This window comes from Glycine max, chromosome 9 (genome assembly GCF_000004515.6).
Source record: "Glycine max cultivar Williams 82 chromosome 9, Glycine_max_v4.0, whole genome shotgun sequence".
Lineage (NCBI taxonomy): Eukaryota > Viridiplantae > Streptophyta > Magnoliopsida > Fabales > Fabaceae > Glycine > Glycine max.
In genome coordinates this window covers 13760468-13775156 of record NC_038245.2, presented here as the reverse complement: position 1 = coordinate 13775156, position 14689 = coordinate 13760468, and positions in this window count along the sequence as shown.

The following is a 14689-nucleotide window of genomic DNA, read 5'->3' as shown; positions in this document are numbered from 1 at the left end:
TGTTTTGCTAACTACCGAAGGGGATAATATATTATTTTGCTAAAAACCAAAGGGGATAATATATTTGTTGAAAAAATTTGAAATATTCTTATTTCAAATCATAGTTTGGGTACTAAACAAAAGAATTTTAAAAATGTTCACTATTTCTATCAATGTTTTTTTAAAAAGACAATGATAGTAGATTTAAAATTTCTCCTCCGAAGATCAGAGAATGAATTCAAAAATTCCTGTGAATTTATTTTCTCATGAACTCAATCAAGAACCTTTGTCTGACTATACAAATCCTCAAGATCAAGTGGGAACCATAAAATTATTATTGGAAATGATAAACAAGATAAAGGAGGGAACAATACCAAATATAGTATTGATGTATGGTACCTTGTGACTCAAAGGAACCCAAGTAAAACATAAAAACCAAAATGATGGTTCTCACAAAGCATATCCAAGTCAAGATTGATCACAAAGAGGAAATGTTGGCAATGTTGGGATGTAATTCCAAATATAGGGATTCAATCAATCAGCCTAATTTTATTCTAACAGACAATCGTCAATCCTAACCACGTGCTTTTCTATTCTATTCATGTAGAGAGAATACGGAGATAAATAGAACCCCTTTGTGTTCTCATACTCAAAATCATGATGAAAACTATATGCGGAAGCGTACCTGAATTAGCCATAATGGAATGATGATGACGAAAGGTTGATCAGAAAATTAGTTTTATGACATTCCAATTGTAAAGAACCCTTCTTTTCTTTCTCTGAATTTTCTCTTCACGGGGATAAAGAGAAATCGGGCACATTGCACTGCACTCTACAAATGGGGATCATAACCCCTTATATTCGTAACTACTATCGGTTACCCCAAATTTGATAATTATAATTTGGTCCCTCATCAAATTATATAATATCACTGGTATCTATACAATTATCATATATGCCCTTAGCCATACTTTTATATTGATTAGACCACTTTAATATTTTGACTAATTATATAATGGCCCTAACTCATTCAATTATGTGATATATATATATATATATATATATATATATATATATATATATATACAATCCTTATGAATGTGTTAGACTTTATGAGCTCAAAATTTGCCATTACAGAGCATATTCCAAAAATCTTGTCCATTGATTACATCCGCATGTAGAACCAAAGCAGTTTTCATTGTATCAACCACAATTAAACCCATCAATGATCACTAATGCTGACAAAATCAAATGACATAGACTCATCATGAAATGTGTAGCATGAAAATTACGTGAAGGTGGTCTGTACATGTCTATTTTCAGCTGGTCCTACTTTACCTCAATGAGATCATTTAATAACCTAAATGTACAAAGTGTAATAACTAAATAATAAACCATATATATTTAACCAAATATATCCAAAAATCAATGTATGCATACATAAAATCTAACATAGAACACAAAATACATAAAAGTGACTAACTCCCACTAAACCAAAGATTCCTTGAACGGTAAAACACCCATGTAAGCAACATGCTCATGAAAGACCTTGGGTGGAAGTCCCTTAGTAAGAGGATCTGCTATCATGGAGTTTGTCCCTAAGTGTTCTATGGAAATCTGTCCACTCTGCACCCTTTCCTTAACAGCTAGGAACTTGATGTCAATATGCTTCGACTTGGTCGAGCTCCTATTGTTGTTAGAATACAATACAGTTGATTTGTTATCACAATATAACTTAAGTGGTCTTTCAATTCCTTCCATAATTTTCAGCCCCGTGACAAAATTTCTCAGCCATATTCCATAATTTGATGCCTCAAAACATGCCACAAATTTTGCCTCCATAGTGGATGAAGTAGTAAGGGTTTGCTTGGCACTGCGCCAAGAAACCGCACCACCGGCTAACATGAAAATGTAACTTGAAGTGGATCTCAAGCTATCTAGGCATACTACAAAATCTGAGTCAAAATACCCAGTGATCTCCAATTGATCTTACCTCTTGTATGTGAGCATATAGTACTTTGTTCTCTTCAAATACCTCATAACCCTTTTGGCTGCTTTCCAATGATCCATTCCTGGATTGTTCAAATATCTGCCTAATACCCCAACTATGTATGCTATATCCGGACGCGTACATACTTGGGCATACATCAAACTCCCTACAGCTGATGCATAGGGAATCTTTTGCATTTCCTGAATTTCCAAATTTTCTTTTGGGCACTGTTTGAGACTAAACTTGTCTCCCTTAGCAACTGGAGTATCCCCGGATTTACATTCCTGCATGCCAAACCTTTTAAGTACCTTTTCGATATAGCTCCTTTGTGATAATCCTAGAATACCCCAAGATCGATCTCGGTGTATCTGAATTCCTAATACAAAGGAGACGTCACCAAGATTTTTCATTTCGAAGTTTCTTGATAGAAATCTCTTGGTTTCGTGCAACATGTCTATATCATTAGTGGCAAGCAGTATGTCATCAACATATAAGACCAGGAAAATGTACTTGCTCCCACTGAATTTGTGATACACACAATCATCAACAAGATTCATCTCGAAACCAAATGAGAGAATTACTTGATGAAATTTGTGGTACCATTGACGAGATGTCTGTTTTAGCCCATAAATGGATTTTGTCAGTTTGCAAATCATATTCTTTGGGTCTCCTGACACAAAGCTTTTTGGTTGCACCATATAAATTGTCTCATCAATGTTGCCATTGAGAAACACCGTCTTAACATCCATTTGATGAAGCTCCAAATCATAATGTGCAACAAGAGCCATGATTGTCCTAAAAGAGTTTTTCAATGAAACTAGAGAGAAAGTCTCTTTAAAGTCAATCCCTTCCTATTGGGTATAGACTTTCGCCACAAGACGAGCCTTATACCTCTCCACATTACCTTTGGAATCCCGCTTGGTCTTAAATATCCATTTGCAACCAATGGGTTTCACACCTTTTGGTAATGGGACAAGTTCTCAAACCTTGTTGTTTTGCATGGACTTATACTCCTCATTCATTGCTTCAATCCACTTTTTTGAGTTGGAATCTTGCATGGCTTGATGGAAGTTGACTGGTTCATCTTCCATCATACCATTATTTTCCTCATGTTCCTAGAGAAATACCACATAATCATCTGGAATAGCACTTCTCCTTTCTCTTGTAGATCTCCGCAAAAGTATTTGCTCATAAAGCATAGGTTCTTGAGGATCTTGAGTTTGTTCTTCATGAACGACCAAATTATCTTGAGTGGGGGATTCAATAACAATATCTTGTAGAGGTTTCGAATTTGCTTTATCAAAAGCAACTGTATGAATCAGTTCTGGAATTGTTACTAATTCTTCCTCTAAGACAAAGTCTCTAACCTTATTCTTCCCCCCAAACTCAATATCCTCAAAGAATGTAGCAGTTCCCATCTAAAAAATTGTCTTTAATTTGGGATCATAAAATTTATAGCCCCTGGATCTTTCAGAATAACTAATAAAGTAGCTGCTCACTGTTCGAGAGTCCAATTTCCTTTCATTTGGCTTATAAGGCCTTGCCTCAGCTAGACATCCCCATACATGAAAATGTTTTAGACTAGGCTTTTGCCCAACCCAAAACTCATAAGGTGTTTTGGCAGCTGCCTTAGTTGGCACTCTATTTAGAATGTAAGTTGCAGTCATTAGTGCCTCTCCCCAGAGTGACTCTGTTAAGTTAGAATGACAAATCATGCTTCTTACCATATCCTTAAGAGTTCTGTTTTGTCTTTTAGCCACACCATTCATGCTAGGTGACCCCGGGCATGGTGTACTGTAGGACGATTCCACGTTCCTCTAGGTACTTGGCAAAAGGCCCCAGACGTTGTTCACCTGAACCGTCATGTCTGCCATAATATTCATCATCAACTTTAAATGTTTTGAACACACCCAAAGATTGTGACTTTACATGTATAAGAAACAAGTATGCATATCTGGAGTAATCATCTATGAATGATATAAAATATTGTTGACCATTTCATGAAGGTGTATGAAATGGCCCACAAATGTTTGTATGTATCAATTCCAAGACGTATGTAGCTCTATATGTACCTAATTTCTTGATTTTGGTCTGTTTACCTTTAATGCATTCAACACAAACATCAAAGCTTGTGAAATCAATGGAATCCAAGATTCCGTTTGACAAAAGTCATTCAATTCTGTTCTTAGAAATGTGACCTAAGCGCTTATGCCATAATGCTCCTGAATTTGTATTATCAATTTTACACTTAGTACCACGCAATTCTGCATTGAAGGATTCACCATAGGTGATATGAACCCTCATGGCACAAGGGCTGACTTAAGATCGTCTAGGATTTAACCTTGATGGAAAATGCGGAAATTGATTAAGGAAAGGATGGAAAATAAGGTGGTTAATTTCGTGGGTCTTAATAAGGTGGTTCTTGGCATAAAATGGATGAATGGGATGGTAAAACGTAGGTTAAGTGGTGGCTGGACAGAAATATAGAAATGGCAATAACTGAAGCTACAGGGCTCCAAATGAGGTGATTCCAAAGCGAGGTGAAAGGTCTCGTTTTGAAATTCAATTTAGGCTCAAGAATCACTTAATTTGAGTGCGTAAAATGGGAGTTATGGCCACGAGATAATTCTGGGCAGAGGAGGTGGATTTTCTGGAATTGTGGTTTGAAAGAACAAGGGTGAAGATGAAAGGAAGGAAAGAATCACTCTTTCCAGCGAGGGCAACACACAAAGGTTGTGAAAGTCCTTTGATACAGCCAGGGTGTTCTTGAATCACTCAAGAATTTAGTAGAATCACTCTCACTAAGATAAAAGAGATAAACTCTAATTTTTTGAATAAAACTCAACTTGTGTTTATTGATAAAAAGGTTCAACTTATATAGAAGCTTTACAACAGATTTTAGTAATGACCCACTAACTTAGAATTAAAATAACTTAATGCCATTAACCTAGGGAATTAAAAAAAAACTTAATGGCTATGTGTAACTGAAATTGTGGCAACCAAAAGTCACCCCCAACAGCCAACAAGTCAACCACCATTTGGTCTCCCAAAAGGTTGATGCCTAGGTTGCCAATTGGGCCCTTATTACAACTTAACTAAACCTAACTAAAGCCCTTTTAGTTGATTAACCCAAAACATATTTTTGGTCAGCCAACTTTACAAGGATTGGGCCATTATTTAGACAAACTAAACACTCTAAAATTGAGACAAAGTGGTGTCATTTAGTCCTCCTCCATTTGGGCCATGATACAACTCACAACCTTGGACTTTTCTCCTTGAAACTTGGGCTTGTATTCAAATAGTATGGACAGCACTTGTTGAAGAGCTTCCTTGGCTTTCCTTGCTCTGGCCCTTGTCATAGGTCCTCCAAGTCCTTCAAGTGGATCCTTGCCCTTGCTCTTGGTCATGTCCTCATCATTCTCTCCCTCTTGAGAAGGATTTGTCCTCAAATCGGATTCTCCATCTACATCAAAAAGAGATAAATCAGAGACATTGAAGGTGGAACTAACATTATACTCACCGGGCAGCTCAACTTTGTAAGCATTGTCATTGATTCTTTCAAGCACTTGAAATGGTCCATCTCCCCTTGGTTGAAGCTTTGATTTCCTTTGTTCCGGAAACCTTTCTTTTCTCATGTGCACCCAAACCCAATCTCCGGGTTCGAAGACAACCTTCTTTCTCCCTTTGTTGGCTTGTTTACCATAGCTTTTATTTTTCCTCTCAATTTGATATTTGACTCTCTCATGATACCAAATGATATGAACCCTCATGGCACAAGGGCTCATACTATTTCTTACCCAACCTTTGCTAATGAGTTCATCCACTTGTTTTTGAATCTCTTTGGTTTCTTGTGGATTACTTCTATAGGCTGGCCTATTGGGCAAAGAAGCTCCCAGAATGAGATCAATTTGATGCTCAATTCCCCTCAAAGGTGGTAGTCCACTTGGCACATTTGGTGGAAACATGTCTTGAAAATCCTGCAAAAGAGTTTTAACACTAGAAGGCACTTCAAAATCATCAAAAGTGTTAGTGGTCAAAATCTGATTTATGCAAAACAAGATATATAGTGACTGTTTAGCATGAAACAACCTCTTGACCTCACTTTTTGTGGCTAAATAGCTCTCCCTCACTTCAAGTGTTTCACTCTTCTTTTGTTCACTCTTTTTTCTCTCAAGTGTTTCCCTCTTTTTCTCACTCTCAAGTGTTTTGCTCACTTTTTCTTTTTCTCTTTTCTCTTGAAGAAGTTTTTCTCTCATTTTCTTTTGATCCTCACACACTTCTTGTGGACTCAATGGCTTGAGCACAATCTTTTTGTCTTGGTGCATGAAAGAGATCTTGTTGGTGTAGCCGTCATGATTGGCTCTTTTATCAAATTGCCATGGTCTCCCCAAAAGTAAGTGACTGGCCTCCATAGGAACAACATCACAAAGTACCTTATCATTGTATTTCCCAATGGAAACGTCCACTTCAACTTGCTGCCTCACTTGCACCTCCCCATCCTTACTAAGCCATTGAAGTTTGTATGGCCTAGGATGTGGTTTAGTAGCTAAATTTAGCTTTGACACTAATCTAGCACTAGCCACATTGGTGCAACTACCTCCATCAATGATCACCATGCACACCTTGCCATTGATTAAACATCTAGTGTGAAAGATGTTTTCTCTTTGGCTCTCCTCCTCATGCTTCAATTGACCCCCAAGTAACCGCCTAATCATCAACAAATCTCCCTCCGGAGTCTCCTCTTCCTCTACGTACTCACTCTCATCTTCCTCTTCAACATCAGATTCACTTATATATTCTCCATCTCTAAGAACCATGGACCTTTTGTTAGGGCACTCATAAGCATAGTGTCCTAGGCCTTGGCACTTGAAACACTTCACATCTCTACTCCTTTTAGAGGGTTCCTCTTGGGACTTTAAGCGAGTTTTTGATGGGATAGGTGTGGAACTACTAGAAGTAGCAGCCCCATCTTTCTTACCTTTGTCTTTCCAACTAGAAGAACCAAAGTTGGTAAAACTCCTCTTAGCCACTCCCTTCCTTTTTAATTGTTGCTCCACTTGGATTGCTTTGTGAAGCAAATCATCCATTTCAACAAACTCCTGCAGCTCAACAATATCACGGATATCATTAGTCAAACCATTAAGAAATCGAGCCATAGTTACCTCCTCATCTTCTTCAATATTTGCTTGAATCATGAGCACATCCATTTCCTTGAAATACTCCTCAACCCCCTTGTTGCCTTGGGTTAGTTTTTGGAGCTTGAATTTCAAGTCCCTTGAGTAACTAGCCGGCACATACCGCTTCCTCATGATCTTTTTCATCTCCGTCCATGTATCAACCATTGGCTCTTCATTTCTTGCTCTCTCCTTTTGTAGCTTGTTCCACCACACAAGAGCATAGTCGGAAAACTCCGTGGCGGCAAGCTTCACCTTCTGGTCCTCCTCATAGTTGTTGCATGAGAAAACATGCTCTATTTTCATCTCCCACTCCAAGTAGGCCTCCGGATCATTCTTTCCTTTAATGGAGGAATGTTGAGTTTAATACCATCAATTCGGTTTTGTCTAGGAACACCATCATTCCCTCTTCTCCTCCTTTCTTCTTCATTGTGATCTCTATTCTCCATTTGATCCAACCTCTCATGGAGCGCATCATCTCGTTGTTTCATTAACCTCTCCAAATGTTGCATCAAAGCTTGCATTTGGAATTGCGAAAGCCCCACTCCATCATTAGGATTAGTACCTGACATCTCAAACAAACAAATCAAACATAACAAGACAATTATAGTTGTTGTTTGAATACCTCACCCACTCAAGTGTATCACACAATTATGGCTTTTCTCTAATGAAACACTCTTTTCCTTTTACCACTCTAATTCCCCTTGAGTTCTTAGGCAATTCAAGAGATTATGGCCACAACAAAGAACAATTCACCACTATGTGTAAGGTAAGGCTAGAGAGACAAGGAAAAGGTTAACCAAGAAAAAGGCTAACAATGTTTTTAGGCACAAATGAAGGAAATAAAATTCAGAATTTAGGAATTCAAGTAACAATCCTTCATGCAACCAATATATTACCTTAAAGAGATTTTTTTTTAAAAGTTCTTCAAGCATGAACCATTCAGCCCAATTTTTTTTTTTTAATTTTGCTTATATGAAATTCTTCTTCTTTTTTTTTATATCAAAGAGATCAAAAGGCTTAACTTTTGCAATGGTTCAGCCTAAAAAAAAAATATGAATAAGAAGGTAATATAAATGGCAAAGAGAATAAAGAAGGATGTTACCCAATATTTCCAGCAAAGGAAGTGTTGATCCTAGAACCGGAGCTCTGATTACCAAATGATATGAACCCTCATGGCACAAGGGCTGACTTAGGATCGTCTAGGATTTAACCTTGATGGAAAATGCGGAAATTGATTAAGGAAAGGATGGAAAATAAGGTGGTTAATTTCGTGGGTCTAATTAAGGTGGTTCTTGGCATAAAATGGATGAATGGGATGGTAAAACGTAGGTTAAGTGGTGGCTGGACAGAAATATAGAAATGGCAATAGCTGAAGCTACAGGGCTCCAAATGAGGTGATTCCAAAGCGAGGTGAAAGGCCTCGTTTTGAAATTCAATTTAGGCTCAAGAATCACTTAATTTGAGTGCGTAAAATGGGAGTTATGGCCACGAGATAATTCTGGGCAGAGGAGGTGGATTTTCTGGAATTGTGGTTTGAAAGAACAAGGGTGAAGATGAAAGGAAGGAAAGAATCACTCTTTCCAGCGAGGGCAACACACAAAGGTTGTGAAAGTCCTTTGATACAGCCAGGGTGTTCTTGAATCACTCAAGAATTTAGGAGAATCACTCTCACTAAGATAAAAGAGATAAACTCTAATTTTCTGAATAAAACTCAACTTGTGTTTATTGATAAAAAGGTTCAGCTTATATAGAAGCTTTACAATAGATTTTAGTAATGACCCACCAACTTAGAATTAAAATAACTTAATGCCATTAACCTAGGGAATTAAAAAAAACTTAATGGCTGTGTGTAACTGAAATTGTGGCAACCAAAAGTCGCCCCCAACAGCCAACAAGTCAGCCACCATTTGGTCTCCCAAAAGGCTGATGCCTAGGTTGCCAATTGGGCCCTTATTACAACTTAACTAAACCTAACTAAAGCCCTTTTAGTTGATCAACCCAAAACATATTTTTGGTCAGCCAACTTTACAAGGATTGGGCCATTATTTAGACAAACTAAACACTCTAAAATTGAGACAAAGTGGTGTCATTTAGTCCTCCTCCATTTGGGCCATGATACAAATCACAACCTTGGACTTTTCTCCTTGAAACTTGGGCTTGTATTCAAATAGTATGGACAACACTTGTTGAAGAGCTTCCTTGGCTTTCCTTGCTCTGGCCCTTGTCATAGGTCCTCCAAGTCCTTCAAGTGGATCCTTGCCCTTGCTCTTGGTCATGTCCTCATCAATAGGAAGCTACAGTATCAAGTAAATATAGATTATCATTAACCAAGAGTGAATCAGTTCCAACAATATCTGAATTAAAAGACAACCTGAACACATTATTTCCAAATGAACACAAATAACCCAATTTGTCCAAATAAGAAACTGAAACCAAATTCCGTCTAAATGACGGTACAACAAAAGTGTCTTTCAAATCCAAATAAAAACCAGTACATACTAATAATCTAAAGTGCCCTATAGCTTCCACTTCCACCGATTTACCATCTCCAACATAGATCCATCTTTCAGAATCAATTGGCTTCTGGTAGCTTAGGCAACCCTGCATTGAAATAGTGATGTTAATAGTAGCACCAGAATCTAACCACCAAGTGTTTCTAGGTACTAAAGCTAAATTGACCTTAGAACAGACCAAAGTAAGAAACATACCCTTCTTTGCACGCCAAGCATGATATTTGGTACATTTCTTCTTTACATGTCCAGGCTTACTACAAAAGAAACAATTGTCACCTTGATTTTGTTTCTTTTGTGCTGGACCCTTAGCAACTTCATTCTTGGGCTCCTCAGTTCTTTTCCTTTTGCCCTTGTCTTTAGAGGTACTCACAACATGAGCATTTTCAGTCCTTTCTTGCTTTAACATTTCCTCTTCTTGCACACAGTATGAAATGAGCTCATTAAGAGACCATTTCGCCTTCTGACAGTTATATAAGAGATCTTAAATTGACTAAACTGTGAAGGTAGAGAAATTAGCACTAAATGAATAAGCAAGTCTTCTGATATCTCAAGCTTTAGTGCCCTTAATTTTGAAGCAATATTTGAAATTCCCATAATGTCCCTAGCATTTCCTTTACCTTGATATTTCATGGAAATAAGTTATGAAGGAGAGTACTTGTTTCTGCCTTATCGCTTTTTGCGAAGCGCTTTTCAATTTCAGCAAGGAAATCTTTGGCACTAGTTATATATCTGAAACAGTGCCCCTAAAGATCTCAAGAATGTCACCCTTAATGATCATAAGACTCATGCGATTTGAGTGATCCCACTTCTCATGAAGTTTCCTCTGTTCACTGGAATCCGTAGGAGAAAGGGGTTTCTCAATCCTTAATGCAAGGTCTAGATCCATGCAGTCAAGAACAATTTGCATGCTCTCTTTCCTATCCTTAAAATTTGCACCATTAAGAACTGGAACGAAGTTTAGATTAGGAAATATAGAAACAACTGAAAAGATCAAAACAAAAATACAATAAGCTCACATAGTAGTCATCAATGCATTTAAATAATGATATATCTCATCTCAAGATATCTAGTGCACCATTAATATCAAGTCTTTGGGCAGTGGTATTAATTGCTAGTGATATCCTTGTTGTAATGTTTAAACATTGATAATAAATGCATGTCAAATAACAAACCCATCTTTTGATGTGACTTATCATTCACATCCAAAACCTCATAATTATCACATGTTTAACATCACAGGTGTGTACGTAACTTAGTTTAATGATAACTTTCCTTTGGGCCAATCACCATTTATATAAATAATCACACACATTAACATTTAACATTTCTCATGAACAATCTACATAAGAGAGGTCACTTTGGTGATTTATTGATTCAATTAGCTCATTTAAATGCTAAATAATTAATATGATATACCATAACTGAATTTTGAACATTGATGCACCAAATCCAAAATTAAAATGTTTCTTGAGTAAATTATTTTAACTTTATTTATTTATTTTAAATTTTAGAAGCACGTGATTATTATTTTAATATACTGCAACGGCCTCTAAAAGTAAAAACAAACACATAAATAATGTATTTAAATTTATACCTATTATCCCACATGAAATATGTGCATAGTACTCATAAAATGCATAACTTGTTAACACATCAAATTATTATGCCTGCACCGTAGTGTTACTCTACCTGTGTTACAATTGTTATATTAATTTGATGTTATCAATCACCCTTTATATCATTGTTCATTCCGCATTAATGTGATAATCTTATTTTATTTCCTCAAAACATTGTACATAATGTGTGTATGTTGTCCAAACATCATACATGAATGTATGGGAGGCTCTGATACCAAATGTTGGGATTTAATTCCAAATATAGGCATTCAATCAATCAGACAATCATCAATCCTAACCACATGTTTTCTATTCATTAGAGAGAAAGTATTGTACAAAGATAAATAGAACTCCTTTGTGTTCCCATATTCAAAATCATGATGAAAACTATATGCGGAAGCATACTTGGATTAGCCATAATGGAATGATGATGACGAAAGTTTGTTCAGAAAATTGGTTTTATGACCTTCTAATTGTAGAGAGTCATTCTTTTCTTTCTCTGAATTTTCTCTTTGTGACGGGATAAAGAGAAACCGTAAGCATTGAGCTGCTCTCTACAAATGGGGACCATAACCCATTATATTGGTAACTGCCATGAGTTACCCCAAATTTGATAATTATAATTTGGTCTCTCATCAAATCAAATTATAATATCACTGGTATCTACACAATTATCCTTTCATGACATATATGTCCTTAACCATACTTTTATAATGATTAGACCACTTTAATATTCTGGCTAATTATATAATAATCCTGACTCATTCAATTATGTGATATATATATGTATGACCCAAAATTGCTAACAGGAAAATGTTACATGTTGAAATCTAGCTTTGAGTTGTTAAAGATAAATTAAACTAAGCACTTGGGCAAACTCGACATCGGGTACCGAACCAAGCACTAAACACCGAGCCAAACTAAGCATCAGATCAAACTTGGCACTGGGCACCAACCCGAACTAAGTAATGGGTCAAGCACTGGGCACCAACCCGAACAAAATTAAAGTGATTGGACCGAACAAAGCGTTGAATAAAACTTGACACCAATTATTGTCTAAAATTTGACAACAAGCGTCCGCTGTCAAACTACCATCGGGTCAAACTTGACACCAAGCATCGAGCCAAACTAAGCATTGTCTAAAATTTGACACTGGATGCCGAATCAAACTAAGCATCGGGCCAAACTATGTAATTCAAGTGTGCTATGTTGATTGGCAACGAGAGAAGCAATATGCTTTGATTTTTTGTGCCATTTAAAATATTCATGTTTATTAAGACTATCTTCTAAATTGAAATTGAAATATATATATTAAAATTAATTTCAAGTGTGCGTTTTAGAAATATTAAGATTGAGGGCAAAATTTCAAATTTTATTAAGATTAAATGCATAGTTTAAATCTAAAATCTTAATAGTCTTAAATTTATATTTTAAATTTTTGTATTAAAAAACAATTTTACAAATAATTATTCAAACAAAATTTGTAAATGATAAAAATAAGCACATTAATTTAGTTTACTTGCATGTTAAAAATCAATAGTTAACTCATTTCCACATTCGTATGCCAACCTTTTAAAAAATAACCTTTTTTTAATTACATTATTTTTTTAACATTTACAAACATAGACAAATCAATAGTTAACTCATTTACTTTAATTTTCTTAAGTTTTATTTTCTTCTAGAAGAACATATTGCTTTGTTATTTCAAAAGATCGAATTCTCATCCAGTACTAAGGTACAATAATATGGCCAAGAATGACAACATTTTCAAAGACATCAATTTTTCAAAATAAGAGTTTGATTGAGAAAATAATATCTGGGTGTTCATGGATTGGATTAGATTGGTTTTGAAGAAAATAATCATTCGATCCAATCACTTTAATTTTGTTAATTCATAATCTAATTAATCAGTTTTGTTCAAAATTTGAATTCAATCCGATCCTATCTAATTTTAAATAGTTTGTATTGGATTGGTTTTCAATTTTAATATTATTCTTTTTAGAAAAATATTGAATAAATGGTAAGGTAACTAATAATTAAAAATATCAAATATTTCATTTATGTATCATTATATAACTAATAATAGTATAACTTTATAAATATAAGTTATATCAAAAATAAATTTATACAACTTGATAATTGTAATGAGACCTAGAGTTGATTACAATGATGAATTTGCTCCAAATGTTCATCTAGATACAATAAGAGTTTTAATAGATATTGAAACTCAAAAAGGTTGGAATCTTTTTCAGTTGGATGTCAAGTCTACCTCCCTCGATAAGGTACTACAAGATTATGTCGAGCAACCAGAATGTTTTGTAAGAAAATGAAATTAAGACAAAGTGCAAGCTCCTTGGGCATCGTACATTATAATTGATTAGTACTTCGTCGATCAAGGATTTAGAAGAAGCAAAAGTTACTATACATTAAGGCATAAGGTTAACATGATACTCTCAAATCTTAATGTCTCCCTAATCTGCATCTACATAGTAGACAATACAAAGATGATGATTGAATTCAAGACGTGTTAGAGATATTTGAGATGACCAACCATGGCTCGATGAATTACTTTAGGGCCATATAGTGAGTCGGTAAAATGAAGGAATATGTATTTCTCAAAAGAAATACACAAAAAAAACACTTAAGAAATTTAGGATAAATGATTCTAAGCCAATCAATTTTCCATTCATGACAAATGAGAAGTTGCAAAAAGATAATGGAGTTCCAAATACCAATGCACCACGTTACAAAAGAGTAATTGAAAGCATATTATCTTACAACCACAAGATTAGACACCAGGTATGTTATAAGTCTTTTATTAAGATTTGTGTAAAACCTATGTCAAATTCAATTTCGAGTGTAATCAATAGTAGTAGTTAAAAGAGTTCAAAGATACTTACAAGGCACAACAAAATTTAGTATATGGTATAAAAACTATGACCAACTTTAGATTGATTGGTTACATAAACAGTGATTGAACAATTTTAGTGAATGACTTAAAAACATATGGATTGTGCCTTCTTACTTAGATTCATAATATTCTATTAGGCATCAAATAAGAAAGAAAAAATGCATAATCAATAGTAAATAAAGAGTATATATGTGGCGACATTTTGAAGTTAAAGTCATGTTATAAAATTTTAAAGAATACTTGGAGAAATGGGTGAACAACAAGATGAGACTCCTTTAATATATTTTTTGTATAGGCTTAGAGAATACCGGTGAGAAGATTGTAGGAACTTAAAGAGTACTAAGTGAAATCTACAAAGGTTTAGAATACTAATTTGTGGACTAGTCTATAGAGGCTAACGAAGAATACTGAGTGGAGAATCTACAAAGGTTTAGAATACTATGTGTAGGGAGTCCGTGGAGGCTTCAAAGAAATAACATTGGTTGTTAGGGAGCTTGGTCCTT